Here is a 19,820-nt window from a genome sequence, read left to right as displayed (position 1 = left end):
TGTCATGAGAGGAATATTTATATCCATGGGAGCACATAGAAAACGCAGAATGAATGAAACGATTGATAACTTGCTTAAAGAGATTAGGGAACTAGAAACAGTACATAAAAAATCACAAGCACAATTAGTAGAACAGAAATTAGAGGGTCTGCGTGAAAAATTAAATCTCCAATTAATAGATAAAGCGAAAGCAAAGCTAACTCGAGGGAAACGGAGATTCTATGAATTTGGGAATAAACCAGGGAGACTGTTGGCAAACGCCCTCAGAGAAAGCACAACTAGGAATTCAATTACACAAATTAAGACACAGAGAGATGAAATGGTTAATACATCGGAGAAAATTGCTCAGGTATTCAAAGAATACTATGAGAAGCTATATCAGTTGGAAAAGAAGCCTACGTTGGCAGAGGAGTTAAAAAAAGGAGAGATCGCTAGAGAATATATTGAAAGGACAGAAATGCCAAAAATAACAGAGGAAATGGCCAGAGAAATAGATGTACCAATCACTCTAGAGGAAGTTGCAAAAGCATTAAAAATATTGAAATTAGGTAAATCACCAGGTCCAGATGGATTTACTTTGTCATATTATAGAATGTTCGCGGAGAAACTGGCTCCGAGATTCGTGGAAGCTTATAATTCAATACGGGAAGGGAAGCAAATTCCAACAGAAACGTTACTGGCGCATATAACAGTAATACCGAAAGAAGGAAAGGATCCCTCTCAGTGTCCCAGCTACCGACCTATTTCGTTGTTGAATGTGGACCTTAAATTGTTCACAAAAATATTAGCCATGAGATTGATAAATTTGATACCGGAACTAATACACCCAGATCAAGTGGGATTCGTCCCAGGGAGAGAAGGAAGAGAAAATACGCAACGAGTGGTGAACACAATTTACCTGGTACAAAAATTGCATAAGTCAATGGTGATAGTATCTGCGGATGCAGAAAAAGCGTTTGATCGGGTGGATTGGATATTCTTAAAAGCAGTACTACAACATATAGGCCTGGGGGAGGGGATGCTGAGATGGATCCTAAACTTATATTCAAAACCAAGTGCTAGGGTGAAAGTGAATGACAGATTATCAGAGCCATTCTCCATTTTAAATGGAACACGCCAGGGATGTCCCCTCTCACCCCTGATATTCATTTTGACAATAGAACCTTTTTTAAGGAAAATACGTGCCAATGTGGATATCAGGGGGGTAAAAATAAAAAATGAGGATCAGAAGTTGGCAGCTTATGCAGATGATTTGATCTTTTTTGTAACGTCCCCAATTACATCTCTCCCATCTTTACTAATGGAGCTACGAGAATATGGGAAAATATCCAACTTTAGAATAAACTATGGAAAATCGGAGGCAATGGGAGTAGAGATGGATTCGCCTCAGTTGCAAGCAGTGTCCACGCAATTTGATTTTAGATGGACGAATTCATATATAAGTTACTTAGGAACAAAAATGTCAAAAAATCTAAATGAACTGTTTGAACTTAACTATATCCCACTGGTAAGACAGATCAAAAGTGATCTTCAAAAATGGGACAAAGAGATTTTTACATGGTTCGGGAGAACCAATATTATTAAGATGAATGTGATGCCCAGACTGTTATACATAATTCAAACTATACCAATTAAGATCCCTTCAAGTTTGTTTAAGGATCTTAGATCAAGATTTATGAAGTTCATCTGGGCTGGGAAACCAGCAAGAGTACGCCGAGATATTTTAGTACTCCCCAAAGGAAAAGGAGGGATAGGACTTCCAGATCCAATAAAATACCAGGAGGCCTCACACTTAACTAGAGTAGTGGAATGGTGTAGGCTTAAAAACGAAAAACCATGGATACAGACAGAACAAGCAGCGACAGATATCCCATTGGAAGGATTAGTGTGGATTCCAGATACAGAAATACCAATGGGATTGAGAAAACATCCAATACTAGGGGAGACATTACGAATAACTAAAAGAGTATTCAGGAAAACATCTATTTCAAGAATTCCCAGTCCGCTCCTTCCTATCCTTGGTACCCCAGCATTTCTACCGGGAATGACAGATCCAAAGTTTAAAACAATACAAGATAGAGGTATGAGTAGAATTTGTCATTTCTCGGTAGGCAACCGGTTAATGACTAAAAAAGATATTGAAAAAGGAATGACATTAGGATTAGACCCTTTCAGAATGAGGCAATTAGAAGCCTTTATTAGATCTAAATCAAAGGTATACGTAGAAATAAGGGCATTGACTGAGTTTGAAGAGATCTGTTTGAAAGGAGAGGAACTGAGACATCTGATGTCTTATTTTTATAGTATGTTAATAGAACAGGAGACTTCACAAGATTTGCCCTTTTTACAGGCTTGGGAAAGAGATTTAGGGACTACTTTTTCCCCAGAACAAAAGGATAAGATGCTGTGGTTTAATCAAAAGGCCTCGATGGCAAGCAGATATCAAGAAGGGGGATACAAGATCCTTACTAGGTGGTATAGAACACCAAAAGTGTTACATCAAATTTACCCCCAGATATCAGAGACATGTTGGAGATGTCATGGAGCAGAAGGAACATTATTACATATATTTTGGGAATGTCCAAAAATTAGAGTGTTCTGGGAGATGGTAGCCGATACTATTGTAAGGATTACAGGAATTGACCTGGGAGATAAACCGGCAACTTTTCTGCTGCTGGACATCCCAATGGCAATAGAAAGATTCAAAAATTCTTTGCTGAGACATTTATTGATAGCAGCAAGGGCATGTATCCCGGTTCTGTGGAAAAAAAGCAACCCTCCAGCTAGAGCACAGTGGTTTCAGAGAATTGCAGAAATCCAACAAATGGAAAATTTAACAATGACAATGAGAGATCAAGATGAGAAATATCAGAAGATCTGGGCTCCATATCTAAATTATAGAGAAAGTATGATGTAAAACATTTCGAAATATGATAGAGCAGGCGGGTGGTGGTGGTGGTGGGGGGGGGGGGAGTGAGGGGGGGGATTATAGTGAAAATTCAAACTTTTTTTTTTTTTTTTTTTTTTTTTTCTCTTGTTTGTATATTTATTTATTTATTTTTCTGGGAGGGAAGAGTGAGGGAGGGGGGAGGATGACATGGAATTGAGGTATGGATTGAAATATTATAAGACTGTTATAGCTGTTAAAGAAGTTGTAGATGTAAAACGAAATGTAATGTGAAATCTATGGAAAGAAAAGATGAAAAAATAAAGAATTTATAGAACGAAAGTCTTTTCTATTTGTTAACATTCAATTTGCAAAAGTTATGAGCTTTAAATTGTGTGTGATTGATGACCAAAAGCCATCACTCCCAAACAAAAGCTTGTTACCACCTTTCGATACTTGGCGATGGGGAGAAGTCTCCAGGACATCAAGTTTACCACTGGGATCTCCCCGTAGCCTCTGGGAATTATTATTCCAGAGTAAGGATGAGCCGAACACCGCCCTGTTCGGTTCGCACCAGAACCTGCTTTGGCAGCAGGCAGGTAAAGTCACCTGGTTGTATCCAGGATGGTAAATATGTGTGTCCTAGATTCAGGCTTTATGCAGACTTTTACAATTAGAGGGGAAGAGTTAATGAGCCCAGCTGAATTAAGTGGGCTCATTAAGGCCTCTACAAAAAACCCCAGCATGCATAGGGAGATGCTCCATCCTGGAACCAGTTTTGTGTGTATAGACTGGGGAGTCTGAGATCTGTTCTGTGCGGTGAGTTAACGCCTGTGTGGCAAACCCCTACAATAGACACAGGGACTGGGGCAGCACAAGGCTGCACCCAGTTGTTAGACAGGGAGTCTACGTGTGTAGTTAGAGGTCAAGCTGACCAGGATTTATTTTCTTGTTTTATTTTGTTTGGCTGTTATATGTATCACTGCATGTAGCCTAAATAAACCGGATCTTTTGTTTTTCTGAACCTACACCGCTGTCTGCTGTGCCTGACTTAGTGTTGTGAACCCATCCAGGGGGTCACACACACCCGCTACCGAGCAAACCCCTCACAGTTGGTGGAGAATTTTGGCAGTTTTTTTTTAAGGCCAGCATGGAGGAGATACTGAGACAGCTGGCTCTAGCCAATGCAAATCAGCAGCAAACAAATGCGGGTTTACAAAGGAGCCTTGCAGCTCAACAACAGACAAATGCAACTTTGCAGCAGAGTTTGGAAGCTCAGCAACAAGCCCAGCAGCAGGCAAATGCAAATCAGCAGCAGACAAATGCAACTTTGCAGCAGAGTTTGGAAGCTCAGCAACAAGCCCAGCAGCAGGCAAATGCAAATCAGCAGCGATCTGAAGCCCGCTTCATAGACCTGTTGCAGAAGCAAGAGCAGAATTTTCAACAGCAAATAGAGACATTGATACAGCAACGTCCGCAGACCAATGAAGCAAGTGGGTACAATAATACCGCATCCTTTGGTGTGAGCCGTTTACTGACAAAAATGACTGGAGAGGATGATCCGGAGGTGTTTTTGACCACATTTGAAAGGACTGCTGAAAGGGAAAAGTGGCCTAAGGAGCAATGGGCTGGACTGGTGGCCCCTCTGTTAACTGGGGAATCACAGAAAGCTTATTATGACCTAGAGCCTGACCAAGCAAAAGACTATGTGGTGCTAAAAGCAGAAATATTGGCACGGCTGGGTGTCACCCTGGCAGTCCGGGCTCAGCGTGTGCATAACTGGACTTTTCAGGTTGGAAAACCTCCCAGGTCTCAAATGTATGATCTCATTCACCTGAGCAGGAAGTGGCTGCAGCCAGAGATTTTGACCGCACCAAACATTGTGGAACGTGTGGTTATGGATCGTTTCCTGAGAGCTCTTCCTACTGCCATCCAAAAATGGGTAAGCCATGGAGACCCAGAAAATGCAGATAAACTTGTGGATCTGGTTGAGAGGTACTTGGCTACAGAGAACTTGACCACCTCTTCCAGGGACTCACGGACTTTCCCCCCTAAGACCAGATCATCCCCAGTGGCGGGTAAGATGACTCCAAGGGGTGAGGGTGGAGAGAGTGAGAGGGTGGGAGTTCTACCTAAGGTCTGGCGGGAGCAGCCCAGGAAGCCCATGCTGCAAGAGGCAGCGAAAAAGATTATTTGCTACCGCTGCCGGCAAGAGGGACATATTGCAGCCAATTGCCCAGTTGTGGATGAGCCTATGCAATGTGACTTTATAAGGGAGAGACGTCAGTCGCTGTTTGCGACAGTTGCATGCACTGCCATTCGGGGACCTGAGAAACATTTATGTAAAATGTGTATTAATGGTAGACATGTTGATGTGTTGCTAGATTCAGGTAGCCTGGTAACATTGATAAAAGCTGAATTAGTTACTACAGAGGTCTCTGGGAAGAACAGGGTGGCTGTTATTTGTGTGCATGGGGACACCCGAGTATCCTGTAACTTCAGTGTTTTTTGAGACCCCCAAAGGTAACCTCTCTCATCAGGTGGGGTTAGTGTCTCACTTACCACATGATGCTATTGTGGGAAGGGATTTTCCAAAATTCTGGGAACTCTGGGATTGTCCTGAGCCCCCCACTGGTGCCCCTATAAACCAGGAAGATGACCAGAATTCCTCTGGGAGTGGTGAGGACTCTCCTGAATTTCCCTTGTCGGTATTGGCGGGGGAAACTCGAGAAACTGGGGAGGAGCCAACATCCTCAGATGAAAACATGCCGTCTGTGGAGTTTTCGGATCTTGAGGTTCACAAGGAAAATTTTGCCACAGAACAGTTAAAAGACCCCACCCTAATAAAAGCACGGGAAAATGTGGTGAAAATAGATGGCGAGTTAGTGAACCCAGATAAGACTTGCCCTTATCCTTACTTCACTATGGAAAGGGACCTGCTGTATCGAGTGGCTCAAAGGGCAGAAGAAACCATTGAGCAACTTGTCGTGCCCAAACCTTACAGGAAGTTGGTGTTAGAATTGGCTCATGGACACATTCTGGGAGGTCATCTGGGGACAGAGAAAACCAGAGAGAGGGTATTGCAGAGATTCTATTGGCCTGGGGTCATGAAGGAAATAGAAAAGTATTGTTCCTCCTGCCCTGTGTGTCAGAAGTCGGCACCTATGCCACATTTCCGTAACCCACTGGTATCTCTTCCTATCATTGAGGTCCCCTTTGAGAGGATCGCAATGGATTTGGTAGGTCCGATAATGAAGTCTGCTAGGGGGCATCAGTACATTTTGGTTATATTGGACTATGCCACCCGTTATCCGGAAGCAATTCCTCTCCGAAATACCTCGGCCAAAACCATAGCCAAAGAGCTATCCCTTGTTTTTAGCCGCGTGGGTATTTGTAAGGAACTGCTTACGGACCAAGGTACACCCTTTATGTCCCGGGTTATGAAAGAATTATGCAAGTTGTACAAAGTGAAGCAATTGCGTACATCTGTGTATCACCCCCAAACAGATGGGTTGGTTGAAAGATTCAACAAAACCCTAAAACAAATGTTAAAAAGGTGGTGGATAGAGATGGAAAGAATTGGGACTGTCTAATACCCTATCTGATGTTTGCCATTAGGGAGGTACCCCAATCCTCTACGGGTTTCTCACCCTTCGAGTTGCTCTATGGGAGACACCCAAGAGGGCTGCTGGATATCGCCAAGGAAACTTGGGAAAATGAGAGTTCTCCTCACAGGAGTGTGATTGAGCATGTCGCCCTGATGCAAGATAGAATTGCACAGGTAATGCCAATTGTAAAGGAACATTTAACCCAAGCGCAGTTAGCACAGCAGAGAGTGTACAACCGTGGGGCCAAGACCCGTACTTTTTCCCCGGGGGATAGGGTCTTGGTGCTAGTCCCTACGGTTGAAAGCAAATTTCTGGCCAAATGGCAAGGTCCATATGAAGTAATTGAAAAAATTAGTGAGGTGAACTACAGGGTTAGACAGCCAGGAAGGCGAAAGCCGGAGCAGATCTATCACGTCAATCTGCTGAAAGCCTGGAGGGATAGGGAATCCCTAGTCGCAGAGACTTTGTCACAAGTACAGCCTGATTGCTTAGTTCCTGAGGTTGGAATAGCAGACACCTTATCGAAACCCCAACAACAGGAGGTTAAAGAGTTTGTACTTCGTAACAAAGAGATTTTCTCTGAGCTTCCGGGACAAACATCTGGCGTAGAGCATGACATTATCACCCCGCCAGGAGAAAGGGTAAAACTAAAACCTTATAGAATACCAGAGGCCCGACGGGAGGCAATACGTGGGGAGGTTCAAAGGATGCTGGAATTGGGTGTGATAGAGGAGTCCCAGAGTGACTGGTCCAGTCCTATTGTACTAGTGCCCAAACCTGATGGGAGCTGGCGGTTTTGTAACGATTTTAGACAATTAAATAAAGTTACAAAATTTGACACCTACCCCATGCCACGTATAGATGAGTTGATTGACCGGCTGGGAACAGCCCGATATATGACAACTCTTGATCTCACCAAAGGGTATTGGCAAATTCCCCTGGCCGAGTCGGCCAAGGAGAAAACTGCGTTTGTAACCCCAGGAGGGGCATTCCAATATAAGAGAATGCCGTTTGGGTTACAGAATGCACCGGCAACATTCCAGCGGAAAATGGATAAGATTCTGAGGCCCCATCAGAAATATGCTGCAGCTTACCTGGATGATGTGATTATCCATAGCACAGACTGGGTCTCACATTTGCCAAAAGTACAAGCAGTCCTAGACTCTATCCGGGAAGCTGGGTTTACGGCCAATCCAAAGAAGTGTACCATTGGACAGGAGGAGGCCAAATATCTTGGGTACACTATTGGGAGGGGGGTGATAAAACCCCAAGTCAAGAAAGTCGAGGCCATACAGAGTTGGCCACGTCCCAACAGCAAGAAACAGGTACGAGCCTTTCTGGGAATCGCTGGCTATTATCGACGATTCATTCCCCATTTTGCTTCTCAGGCTGTGCCCCTCACCAACCTGACAAAAGGGAAAGAGTCGGTTATGGTTAAATGGTCCCCAGAGGCTGAGGAAGCATTCCAGTCCTTAAAAACAGCCTTATGTAGCCAGCCAGTGTTGTACTCACCAGACTTCTCTAAGGACTTTGTTGTACAAACTGATGCATCAGACGTTGGGTTAGGAGCAGTGTTATCCCAGGTCTGGAACGGGGAAGAGCACCCAGTCATTTACCTCAGCAGGAAGTTGAAGTCCCATGAGGTAAATTACTCCACGATTGAGAAGGAATGTTTAGCAGTGAAGTGGGCTCTAGATTCCCTTCGGTACTATCTGCTAGGTAGGCACTTTGACCTGGTGACTGATCACGCTCCTTTAAAGTGGATGGCTCAGAACAAGGAGACCAATAGAAGGGTAAATAGGTGGTTCCTGGCCCTACAAGAATTTAACTTTACAGTTAAGCATCGCCCTGGTGTTAAAATGGGGAATGTGGATGCTTTGTCTCGGATACATGCGTGTCTGACTGCTGGTGTTACAACCCCAAGGTTGAAACAAGAGGGGGGGGTATGTGGCAGCAGGCAGGTAAAGTCACCTGGTTGTATCCAGGATGGTAAATATGTGTGTCCTAGATTCAGGCTTTATGCAGACTTTTACAATTAGAGGGGAAGAGTTAATGAGCCCAGCTGAATTAAGTGGGCTCATTAAGGCCTCTACAAAAAACCCCAGCATGCATAGGGAGATGCTCCATCCTGGAACCAGTTTTGTGTGTATAGACTGGGGAGTCTGAGATCTGTTCTGTGCGGTGAGTTAACGCCTGTGTGGCAAACCCCTACAATAGACACAGGGACTGGGGCAGCACAAGGCTGCACCCAGTTGTTAGACAGGGAGTCTACGTGTGTAGTTAGAGGTCAAGCTGACCAGGATTTATTTTCTTGTTTTATTTTGTTTGGCTGTTATATGTATCACTGCATGTAGCCTAAATAAACCGGATCTTTTGTTTTTCTGAACCTACACCGCTGTCTGCTGTGCCTGACTTAGTGTTGTGAACCCATCCAGGGGGTCACACACACCCGCTACCGAGCAAACCCCTCACACTGCGAAGAGACCTAAACTTCATGTGAACTTTAGAACCCTATTAAAGTCTTTGGGACTCGAACGTTTACAATCTAAAGTGCTAATTTTAAAGGCTAATATGCAAGTTACTGTGTTACTGTCCAAAAAAGTGTTTGGGGACCTGGGTCCTGCCCCAGGGGACATGGATCAATGCAAAAAAAAGTTTTAAAAACTGACGTTTTTTCAGGAACAGTGATTTTAATAATGATTAAAGTGAAAAAATAAAAGTGTAATATTCCTTTAAATTTCGTACCTGGGGGGGTGTCTATAGTATGCCTGTGAAGGGGCGCATGTTTTCCATGCTTAGAACTGTCCCTGCACAAAGTGTCATTTCGCAAGGAAAAAAAGTCTTTTAAAATCACTTTGAATTGTCAGCTCCCATAATACATACAATACTGTATTACGGAGCCGACAATTCATTCATTCAATTTTTTTTTTTTAAAGCGTGGGGTTCCCCTAAATTCAATTACCAGGCCCTTCAGGTCTGGTATGGATATTAAGGGAACCCTGTGTCAAATTTTTAAAAAAAATTGACGTGGGGGTCCCCCTAAAAGTCCATACCAGACCCTTTATCCGAGCACGCAACCTGGCAGGCCACAGGAAAAGAGGGGGGGACGAGAGAGCGCCCCCCTCCTGAACTGTACCAGGCCACATGCCCTCAACATTGGGAGGATGCTTTGGGGGTCTGTGACCCCTCAAAGCACGATGTTCCCATGTTGATGGGGGCACGGGCCTCATCCCCACAACCCTGGCCGGTGGTTGTGGGGGTCTGCGGGCGGGGGGCTTATCAGAATCTGGAAGCCCCCTTTAACAAGGGGACCCCCCGATACCAGCCCCCCCTGTACCCTACCATTTCACAAAGAAAGTGTAAAAATGGTTAAATAAGACAAACACACTTTTGAAAAATTCCTTTTTTAATAATAAAAAAAATAAAAAAAAGATTCCAGCGGTGGTAATCCACTCTTGCTATCCAGCAACGGATGATCATCTCTCCGAGGTCCAGCGATGGCTGATCTGATCCAGCGACGGAGGATTTTCAGTCCAGTGCTGGGATCCCCGCAATGTCTCCGCAGTGGAGACAGAAGACGGATGCATGTATGGACAGCGCTGGACTGAAAATCACCCGTCACTGGATCAGATCAGCCATCGCTGGACCCTGGAGGGGTGGTCATGAACTCTCTACAAATATTTTGCTAAAGCCCCAAAACACACAGTGTGTCAACATGTGCTATCTCCCATCATGGGATATCAATGTACGTGCTTTGTGGGTGCAACCCCTTCCTCCAAACTAGGATGAGCTCAGTGTTAAACTCAAACACCGGCTGTTCGCCTGTTCGGCAAATCAAGAACTTTGTGGGCTGTTCGCACCATATTCGTGTGGCGCTCACAGCCCACAATGCACTGAGCCATCGCAGTTCATTGCTGGCTCATGATTGGACAAGCATGTAATGCGACCCTGCATGCTTGGCCAATCACAGCGCCGGCAGCGAGGAGAGCCATAATTGGCTACAGGGAGGATGCCTGTGGCCAATTATAGCTCAGGGAGGTTTAGTGTGAAGCTACCCCTTATTTTTGGCGTTGTTCTGTTTCTGTAATACAGGCATCTGCAGCAGTTACAGTGGGTGGGGCGTGCCTCCTGCACAGTATACACCTGAAGCTACAATTTATTGCTGGTGTTGTTCTGTTTCTGTGACATAGGCATCTACAGCAGTTACAGTGTGTGTTGTGTGCCTCCTGCACAGTAAACACCTGAAGCTAACCCTTATTGCTGGTGTTGTTCTGTATCTGTAATACAGGCATCTGCACAAGTTACAGCGGGTGTTGTGTGCCTCCTACACAGTATACACCTGAAGCTACCCCTTATTGCTGGTGTTGTTCTGTTTCTGTAACACAGGCATCTACAGCAGTTACAGTGGGTGATGTGAGCCTCCTGCACAGTACACACGTGAAGCTACCCCTTATTGCTGGTGTTGTTCTGTTTGTGTAATACAGGCATCTGCAGCAGTTACAGTGGGTTTTGTGTGCCTCCTGCGCAGTATACACCGGAAGATACCCCTTATTGCTGGTGTGGTTCTGTTTCTGTAATAGAGGCATCTGCAGCAGTTAAAGTGTGTGTTGTGGGCCTTCTGCACAGTATACACCTGAAGATACCCCTTACTGCTGGTGTTGTTCTGTTTCTGTAATACAGGCATGTGCAGCAGTTAAAGTGGGTGTTGTGTACCTCCTGCACAGTATACACCTGAAGATACCCCTTACTGCTGGTGTTGTTCTGTTTCTGTAACACAGGCATCTGCAGCAGTTAAAGTGGGTGTTGTGTACCTCCTGCACAGTATACACCTGAAGCTACCCTTTATTACTGGTGTTCTTTTTCTGTAATATAGGCATCTGCAGAGGTTAGAGTGGGTGTTGTGTGCCTCCTACACAATATACACCTGAAGCTACCCCTTGTTGCTGGTGTTGTTCTGTTTCTGTAATGCAGGCATCTACAGCAGTTACACTGGGTGTTGTGTGCCTCCTGCACAGTATAGACCTGAAGCTACCCCTTATTGCTGGTGTTGTTCTGTTTCTGTAATACAAGCATCTGCAGCAGTTACAGTGGGTGTTGTATGCCTCCTGCACAGTATTCACCTGATGCTACCCCTTATTACTGGTGTTGTTATGTTTCTGTAATACAGGCATCTGCAGCAGTTACAGTGGGTGTTGTGTGCCCCCTGCACAGTATACACCTGAAGCTACCCCTTATTGCTGATGTTGTTCTGTTTCTGTAACATAGGCAGCTGCAGCATTTACAGAGCGTGTAGTGTGCCTCCTGCACATTATACACCTTAAGCTATCCCTGATTGCTTTTGTTGTTCTGTTTCTGTAATACTGGCATCTGCAGCAGTTACAGTGGGTGTTGTGTGCCTCCTGCCCAGCATACACCTGAAGCTACCCCTTATTGCTGGTGTTGTTCTGTTTCTGTAATACAGGCATCTGCAGCAGTTACAGTGGGTGTAGTGTGCCTCCTGCACAGTATACACCTGCAGCTACCCCTTATTGCTGGTGTTGTTCTGTTTCTGTAACACAGGCAGCTGCAGCAATTACAGAGGGTGTAGTGTGCCTCCTGCACATTATACACCTTAACCTATCCCGTATTGCTTTTGTTGTTCTGTTTCTGTAATACAGGCATCTGCAGCAGTTACAGTGGGTGTTGTGTGCCTCCTGCCCAGTATACACCTGAAGCTACCCCTTATTGCTGGTGTTGTTCTGTTTCTGTAATACAGGCATCTGCAGCAGTTACAGTGGGTGTAGTGTGCCTCCTGCACAGTATACACCTGCAGCTACCCCTTATTGCTGGAGTTGTTCTTTTTCTCTAACACAGGCAGCTGCAGCAGTTACAGTGGGTGTTGTGTGCCTCCTACCCAGTATACACCTGAAGCTACCCCTTATTGCTGGTGTTGTTCTGTATCTGTAATACAGGCATCTGCAGCAGTTACAGTGGGTGGAGCATGCCTCCTGCACTGTATACACCTGCAGCTACCCCTTATTGCTGGTGTTGTTCTGTTTCTCTAACACAGGCAGCTGCAGCATTTACAGAGGGTGTGGTGTGCCTCCTACACAGTGAACACCTTAAGCTATCCCTTATTGCTTTGGTTGTTCTGTTTCTGTAATACAGGCATCTGCAGCAGTTACAGTGGGTGTTGTGTGCCTCCTGCACAGTAAACACCTGAAGCTAACCCTTATTGCTGGTGTTGTTCTGTTTCTATAATACAGGCATGTGCAGCAGATAAAGTGGGTGTTGTGTGCCTCCTGCATAGTATGCACCCAAAGCTACCCCTTATTGCTGGTGTGGTTCTGTTTCTGTAACACAGGCATCTGCACCATTTACAGAGGATGTAGTGAGCCTCCTGCACATTATACACCTGAAGCTACCACTTATTGCTGGTGTTGTTCTGTTTCTGTAATACATGCATCTGCAGCAGTTAGGGTGGGTGTTGTGTGCCTCCTGCACAGTATACACCTGAAGCTACCCCTTATTGCTGGTGTTGTTCTGTTTCTGTAATACAGGCATCTTCAGCAGTTACAGTAGGTGTAGTGTGCCAGTAGGTGGCGGCGCGCTCCCGCGCTGGTCGGGACCCCCGTGAGTCCGGTCGCGGGACCCGCGGACTCGATCGCCGCGGGCATCCCCGCGATTGTCTCACGGAGCGGCCGAATGGAGGAAATGCTGTGTAAACAACATTTTTCCATTCTGCCTAGCAACTAGTGACGCTGATCTCTGCTCCATGTGATTGGAGCAGAGATCAGTGTACACTAAATGAAAGCCCAACCCCCCCACAGTTAGTAACACACCCCTAGGAACACTTAACCCCTACACTGCCACCCACTGGTTAACCCTTTCACTGCCAGTGTCATTTACACAGGAATCACTGCATTTATATATAGCAGTGATTACTGTATAAATGACAATGGTCCCAAAAATGTGTCAAAAATGTCCGATGGGTCCCCGACAATGTCGCAGTCACAATAAAAATCGCAGTTCGCCGCCATTACTAGTAAAAAAAATAATAATAAAAAATTATTAATAAAAATGCTATAAAACTATCCCTATTTGTAAACGCTATAACTTTTGCGCAAACCAATCAATAATCGCTTATTGCGATTTTTTTTACCAAAAATATGTAGAAGAATACGTATCGGCCTAAATTGAGGGAAAAAAATGTTTTTTTATATATTTTTGGGGATATTTATTATAACAAAAAGTAAAAAATTATGATTTTTTTTCAAAATTGTAGCTCTATTTTTGTTTATAGCGCAAAAAATAAAAACCGCAGGGGTGATCAAATACCACCAAAAGAAAGCTCTATTTGTGGGAAAAAAAGGACGTCAATTTTGTTTGGGAGCCACGTCACACGACCACGCAATTGTCAGTTAAAGCGACGCAGTGCCGAATCGCAAAAAGTGGTCTGGTCTTTGACCAGCAAATTGGTCCAGTCTGAAAGTGGTTAAGCTATCCCTTATTGCTTTGTTGTTCTGTTTCTGTAATACAGGCATCTGCAGCATTTACAGTGGGTGTAGTATGCCTCCTGCACAGACAGTATACACCTGAAGCTACCCCTGATTGCTTGTGTTGTTATGTATCTGTAATACAGGCATCTGCAGCCGTTACAGTGGGTGTTGTGTGCCTCCTGCACAGTATACACCTGAAGCTACCCCTTATTGCTGGAGTTGTTCTGCTTCTGTAACACAGGCATCTACAGCAGTTAAAGTGGGTGTTGTGAGCCTCCTGCACAGTATACATCTGAAGCTACCCCTTATTGCTGGTGTTGTTCTGTTTCTGTAATACAGGCATCTGCAGCAGTTACAGTGGGTTTTGTGTGCCTCCTGCGCAGTATACACCGGAAGATACCCCTTATTGCTGGTGTGGTTCTGTTTCTGTAATACAGGCACCTGCAGCAGTTAAAGTGTGTGTTGTTTGCCTCCTGCACAGTATACACCTAAAGATACCCCTTATTGCTGGTGTTGGTCTGTTTCTATAACACATGCATCTGCAGCAGTTACATTGGGTGTTGTGTGCCTCCTGCACAGTATTCACCTGAAGCTACCCCTTATTGCTGGTGTTGTTCTGTTTCTGTAATACAGGCATCTGCAGCAGTTACAGTGGGTGTTGCGTGCCTCCTGCCCAGTATACACCTGAAGCTACCCCTTATTGCTGGTGTTGTTCTGTTTCTCTAACACAGGCAGCTGCAGCATTTACAGAGGGTGTAGTGTGCCTCCAGCACATTATACACCTTAAGCTATCCCTTATTGCGTTGTTGTTCTGTTTCTGTAATACAGGCATCTGCAGCATTTACAGTGGGTGTAGTATGCCTCCTGCACAGTATACACCTGAAGCTACCCCTGATTGCTGGTGTTGTTCTGTATCTGTAATACAGGCATCTGCAGCCGTTACAGTGGGTGTTGTGTGCCTCCTGCACAGTATACACCTGAAGCTACCCCTTATTGTCGGTGTTGTTCTGTTTCTGTAACACAGGCATCTACAGCAGTTACAGTGGGTGTTGTGAGCCTCCTGCACAGTATACACCTGAAGCTACCCCTTATTGCTGGTGTTGTTCTGTTTCTGCAATACAGGCATCTGCAGCAGTTACAGTGGGTGTAGTGTGCCTCCTGCACAGTATACACCTGCAGCTACCCCTTATTGCTGGTGTTGTTCTGTTTCTCTAACACAGGCAGCTGCAGCATTTACAGAGGGTGTAGTGTGCCTCCTGCACATTATACACCTTAAGCTATCCCTTATTCTGTTTTGTTCTGTTTCTGTAATACAGGCTCCTGCAGCAGTTAAAGTGTGTGTTGTTTGCCTCCTGCGCAGTATACACCGGAAGATACCCCTTATTGCTGGTGTTGTTCTGTTTCTGTAATACAGGCACCTGCAGCAGTTAAAGTGTGTGTTGTTTGCCTCCTGCACAGTATACACCTAAAGATACCCCTTATTGCTGGTGTTGGTCTGTTTCTATAACACATGCATCTGCAGCAGTTACATTGGGTGTTGTGTGCCTCCTGCACAGTATTCACCTGAAGCTACCCCTTATTGCTGGTGTTGTTCTGTTTCTGTAATACAGGCATCTGCAGTAGGGATGAGCTTCATGTTCGAGTCGAACGTACGTTCGACTCGAACATTGGCTGTTCGTCCATTCGGCGAAATCCGAACACCTGGTCCGTTCGCGTCAAAATTCGCGTGGCGCTCAAGGCCCACAATGCACTGTGATGGCGCAGTGCATTGCTGGCTCATGATTGGCCAAGCATGCACTGTGACCCTGCATGCTTGGCCAATCGCAGCACCAGCAGCGAGGAGAGCCATGATTGGCCACAGGCAGGATGCCTGTGGCCAATCATAGCTCAGGCTGTGTAGTGCACGCCCCACACTATATAAGGCCGCCATTGAGGCGGCCTCGTGTAGTGTGTTGGCATCTGAAGCAGTGGGTGTTCTGTGTACCTTCAACACAGTACACACCGATCGTTTTTGGCTGATTTCCTATCTTGCTGTTGTGTAGTGGTTATTGTCTGTGCCCTGACCGCAGTATACACCACTATATTCACCTCACCTATATAGCTAGTGATCTATCTTTAATAATAGAGCTTGCAGTCAGTAGTGTTAGGAGATAGTGCGTGCTGTCTGCGTGCTCTGTACCCAGTACATACCGCTATAATCCACCTACATAGCTGTTCTCTATTTGAGCCCAATTGCCATCTGCAGGAGTTATTGGAAGTTGTGTGTGCCTCCAGCACAGCACAGTATACATCTGTATATACCCCTTTATCTCTGCTGTTTTCTGGTTATTGTCTGCGTGCCCTGACCGCAGTATACACCGCGATATTCACCTCACCTATATAGCTAGTGATCTATCTTTAATAATAGAGCTTGCAGTCAGTAGTGTTAGGAGATAGTGCGTGCTGTCTGCGTGCTCTGTACCCAGTACATACCGCTATAATCCACCTACATAGCTGTTCTCTATTTGAGCCCAATTGCCACCTGCAGAAGTTATTGGAAGTTGTGTGTGCCTCCAGCACAGCACAGTATACATCTGTATATACCCCTTTATCTCTGCTGTTTTCAGGTTATTGTCTGCGTGCCCTGACCGCAGTATACACCGCGATATTCACCTCACCTATATAGCTAGTGATCTATCTTTAATAATAGAGCTTGCAGTCAGTAGTGTTAGGAGATAGTGCGTGCTGTCTGCGTGCTCTGTACCCAGTACATACCGCTATAATCAACCTACATAGCTGTTCTCTATTTGAGCCCAATTGCCATCTGCAGGAGTTATTGGAAGTTGTGTGTGCCTCCAGCACAGCACAGTATACATCTGTATATACCCCTTTATCGCTGGTGTTCTATAAAAAAGGCATCTGCAGGAGTTAGTGGGTGTTGTGTGCCTCCAGCACAATATAAACTACCCAACTGCTGTTTTACCCAACTCCCTTCAGGCCATTACCATGTCTGGAAGGCCAGCAAGGAGAGGCAGACAGGCGCGAGCCGATAAAAGAGGGCAAGCAGGCTCTGTGTCTAGAGACAACAGTGCTGGTCGTGGATGCGGTGCATTGTCATCAGCACGTGGCCATGGGACATGCTTGTCCTTCTTTTCAGCAGCTGGACATGTTGAACCGCAACATGCCAACGACTTGGTAGAGTGGATGACCAAGCCCTCTTCATCCTCCTCATCCTCTCTCACCCAGTCTCAGGGTAGTAGCAAAGCAGCTGCCAACGCATCGTCTTCCCTCCTCTCAATGTCATCATCAGTGACTCCTTCCCTAGACCCACCACGTCCTCCTGAGGAGTCTCCTGAACTCTTCGAGCACAGTGTTGGGTACATGCTCCAGGAGGATGCCCAGTGTTTGGTGGGCTCTGATGATGACACTCAGCTAGAGGAAGGCAGTAGCCTGAGCGCAGAGAGAGGGGATGCTCAAGAAGGACAGCAATCTGGCAGTCATGTTCCACAAGCTGCAGCATACTGCCAGGTTTGCTACAGCGATGAAGAGGGAGGGGATGATGAGGGCACTGACTCCACGTGGGTGCCTGGAAGGAGGGAGGAGGAGGAGGAGGCACATGTCCAATGAGGCAGGATGCCCTCCGGGGGCCAGCGTAGGGGCAGCACACTGACTGAATCACACCGCAGAGCTCCGCCTGTGCAGAGCGCTGCCTCTGCGCTTTATTCTAAAAGTTCTTTGGTGTGGGCCTTTTTTGAGACGAGTGCATCAGATCGCACCGCTGCTATTTGCAACATATGTCTCAAGCGTATCTCACGTAGCCAAAACATCAGCCGCTTGGGCACCACATGCTTGACCAGACATATGTTGACCTGCCATGCAGCTCGTTGGCAAGCGTACCTCAAAGACCCACACCAAAGATCAAAGCGGACCTCTCCTTGCTCCTCATCAGCTGGCATCTCCAACCCCACTAGACCTTCAGTCCTCTCTGAAACCTGCTCTGAGAGGAATGAAGGTGTAGAATTAGGTGTGTCACAGCCAAGTGCTTCCGGGAACTCTGCTAGTGGTACACCCATGTCCGATTATAGCAGGCAAATGTCCCTGCCCCAGCTGCTGGACCGGCGGAAGAAGTTTACTCCCAGCCATCCACATGCCCAGCGGTTGAATGCTAGCTTGGCTAAATTGCTAGCACTTCAACTGCTGCCTTTTCAGTTGGTAGACTCAGCCCCCTTCCGTGAGTTTGTACAATGTGCGGTTCCTCAGTGGCAGGTCCCCAAACGCCACTTTTTCTCACGGAAGGCGATTCCGGCTCTCTACCGGCATGTGGAAGGCAATGTCCTTGCCTCGCTGGACAGGGCGGTCAGCGGTAAGCTGCATATTACCGCTGACTCATGGTCCAGCAGGCATGGACAGGGACGTTACCTGTCTTTCACGGCCCATTGGGTCACTCTTCTGGCTGCTGGGAAGGATGCAGGACAAGGTGCAGTAGTGTTGGAGGTTGTTTCCGCCACCACGCCTCTAAAATGCTACTATTGGTTGTGACACACCTCTCTCCTCCACCCCCTCCTCTTCTTCTTCCTCCATGGCCTCTTCCAGTGCTCTGTCCTCAGAACCAGCGGTGCTCCGTAGGCGTTCCAGGGGCTACGCAAGTACGCAGGCAAAACGATGCCATGCCGTGCTTGCGCTGGTTTGTTTGGGGGACAGGAGCCACACTGGGGCGGATGTTTTGTCAGCTCTGCAGGGGCAGGCCGAGAGGTGGTTGACGCCACGCCAGCTTAAGCCAGGAATGGTGGTTTGCGACAATGGCACCAACCTCCTCTCCGCCCTCCGACAGGGACAATTGACCCATGTGCCCTGTGTAGCTCACGTCCTTAACCTGGTGGTGCAGCGGTTCTTGGGCAGGTACCCCGGCTTACAGGATGTCCTGAAGCAGGCCAGGAAAGTCTGTGTGCATTTCCGCTGATCATTTAACCACTTCAGCTCCGGACCAATAAATACCTTAAGGACCAGAGGTCTTTTTGCAATTTCGCACTGCGCTGCTTTAACTGGTAATTGCGCGGTCATGCAATATTGCACCCAAACGAAATTTGCGTACTTTTCTTCCCACAAATAGAGCTTTCTTTTGATGGTATTTGATTGCCTCTGCGATTTTTTTTTTTTGCGATATAAATGGAAAAAGAGCGAAAATTTTGAAAAAAAAAGATATTTTCTTCTTTTTGTTATAAGAAAAATCGAATAAACTAAATTTTAGTCATACATTGAGGGCAAAATTTATTCAGCCACATGTCTTTAGTAAAAAAAATGTCAATAAGCGTATATTTTTTGGTTTGCGCAAAAGTTATAGCGTCTACAAACTAGAGTACATTTTCTGGAATTTACACAGCTTTTAATTTATGACTGCCGATCTCATTTCTTGAGGTGCTAAAATGGCAGGGCAGTACAAATCCCCCCCAAATGACCCCATTTTGGAAAGTAGACACCCCAAGGAAATTGCTGATGGGTATGTTGAGCCCATTGAATATTTATTTTTTTTGTCCTAAGGGATTGAATAATGACAAAAAAAAAATAAAACATTTTTTTTTACAAAAAGTTGTCACTAAATGATATATTGCTCACACATGCCATGGTTATATGTGGAATTGCACCCCAAAATATATTCCGCTACTTCTCCCGAGTATGGGGATACCACATGTGTGGGACTTTTTGGGAGTCTAGTCGCGCACGGCACCCTGAAAACCAATCACCACCTTCAGGATTTCTAAGGGTGCAAATTTTTGATTTAACTCCTCACTACCTATCACAGTTTCGAAGGCCATAAAATGCCAAAATAGCACAAAACCCCCCAAAATGACCCCATTTTGGAAAGTAGAC

The sequence above is a fragment of the Lithobates pipiens genome, unplaced genomic scaffold (genome assembly GCF_037356315.1).
Source record: "Lithobates pipiens isolate NorthernLeopardFrog02 unplaced genomic scaffold, aLitPip1_a1.2 Scaffold_52, whole genome shotgun sequence".
Lineage (NCBI taxonomy): Eukaryota > Metazoa > Chordata > Amphibia > Anura > Ranidae > Lithobates > Lithobates pipiens.
This window is presented reverse-complemented; position numbering follows the sequence as displayed.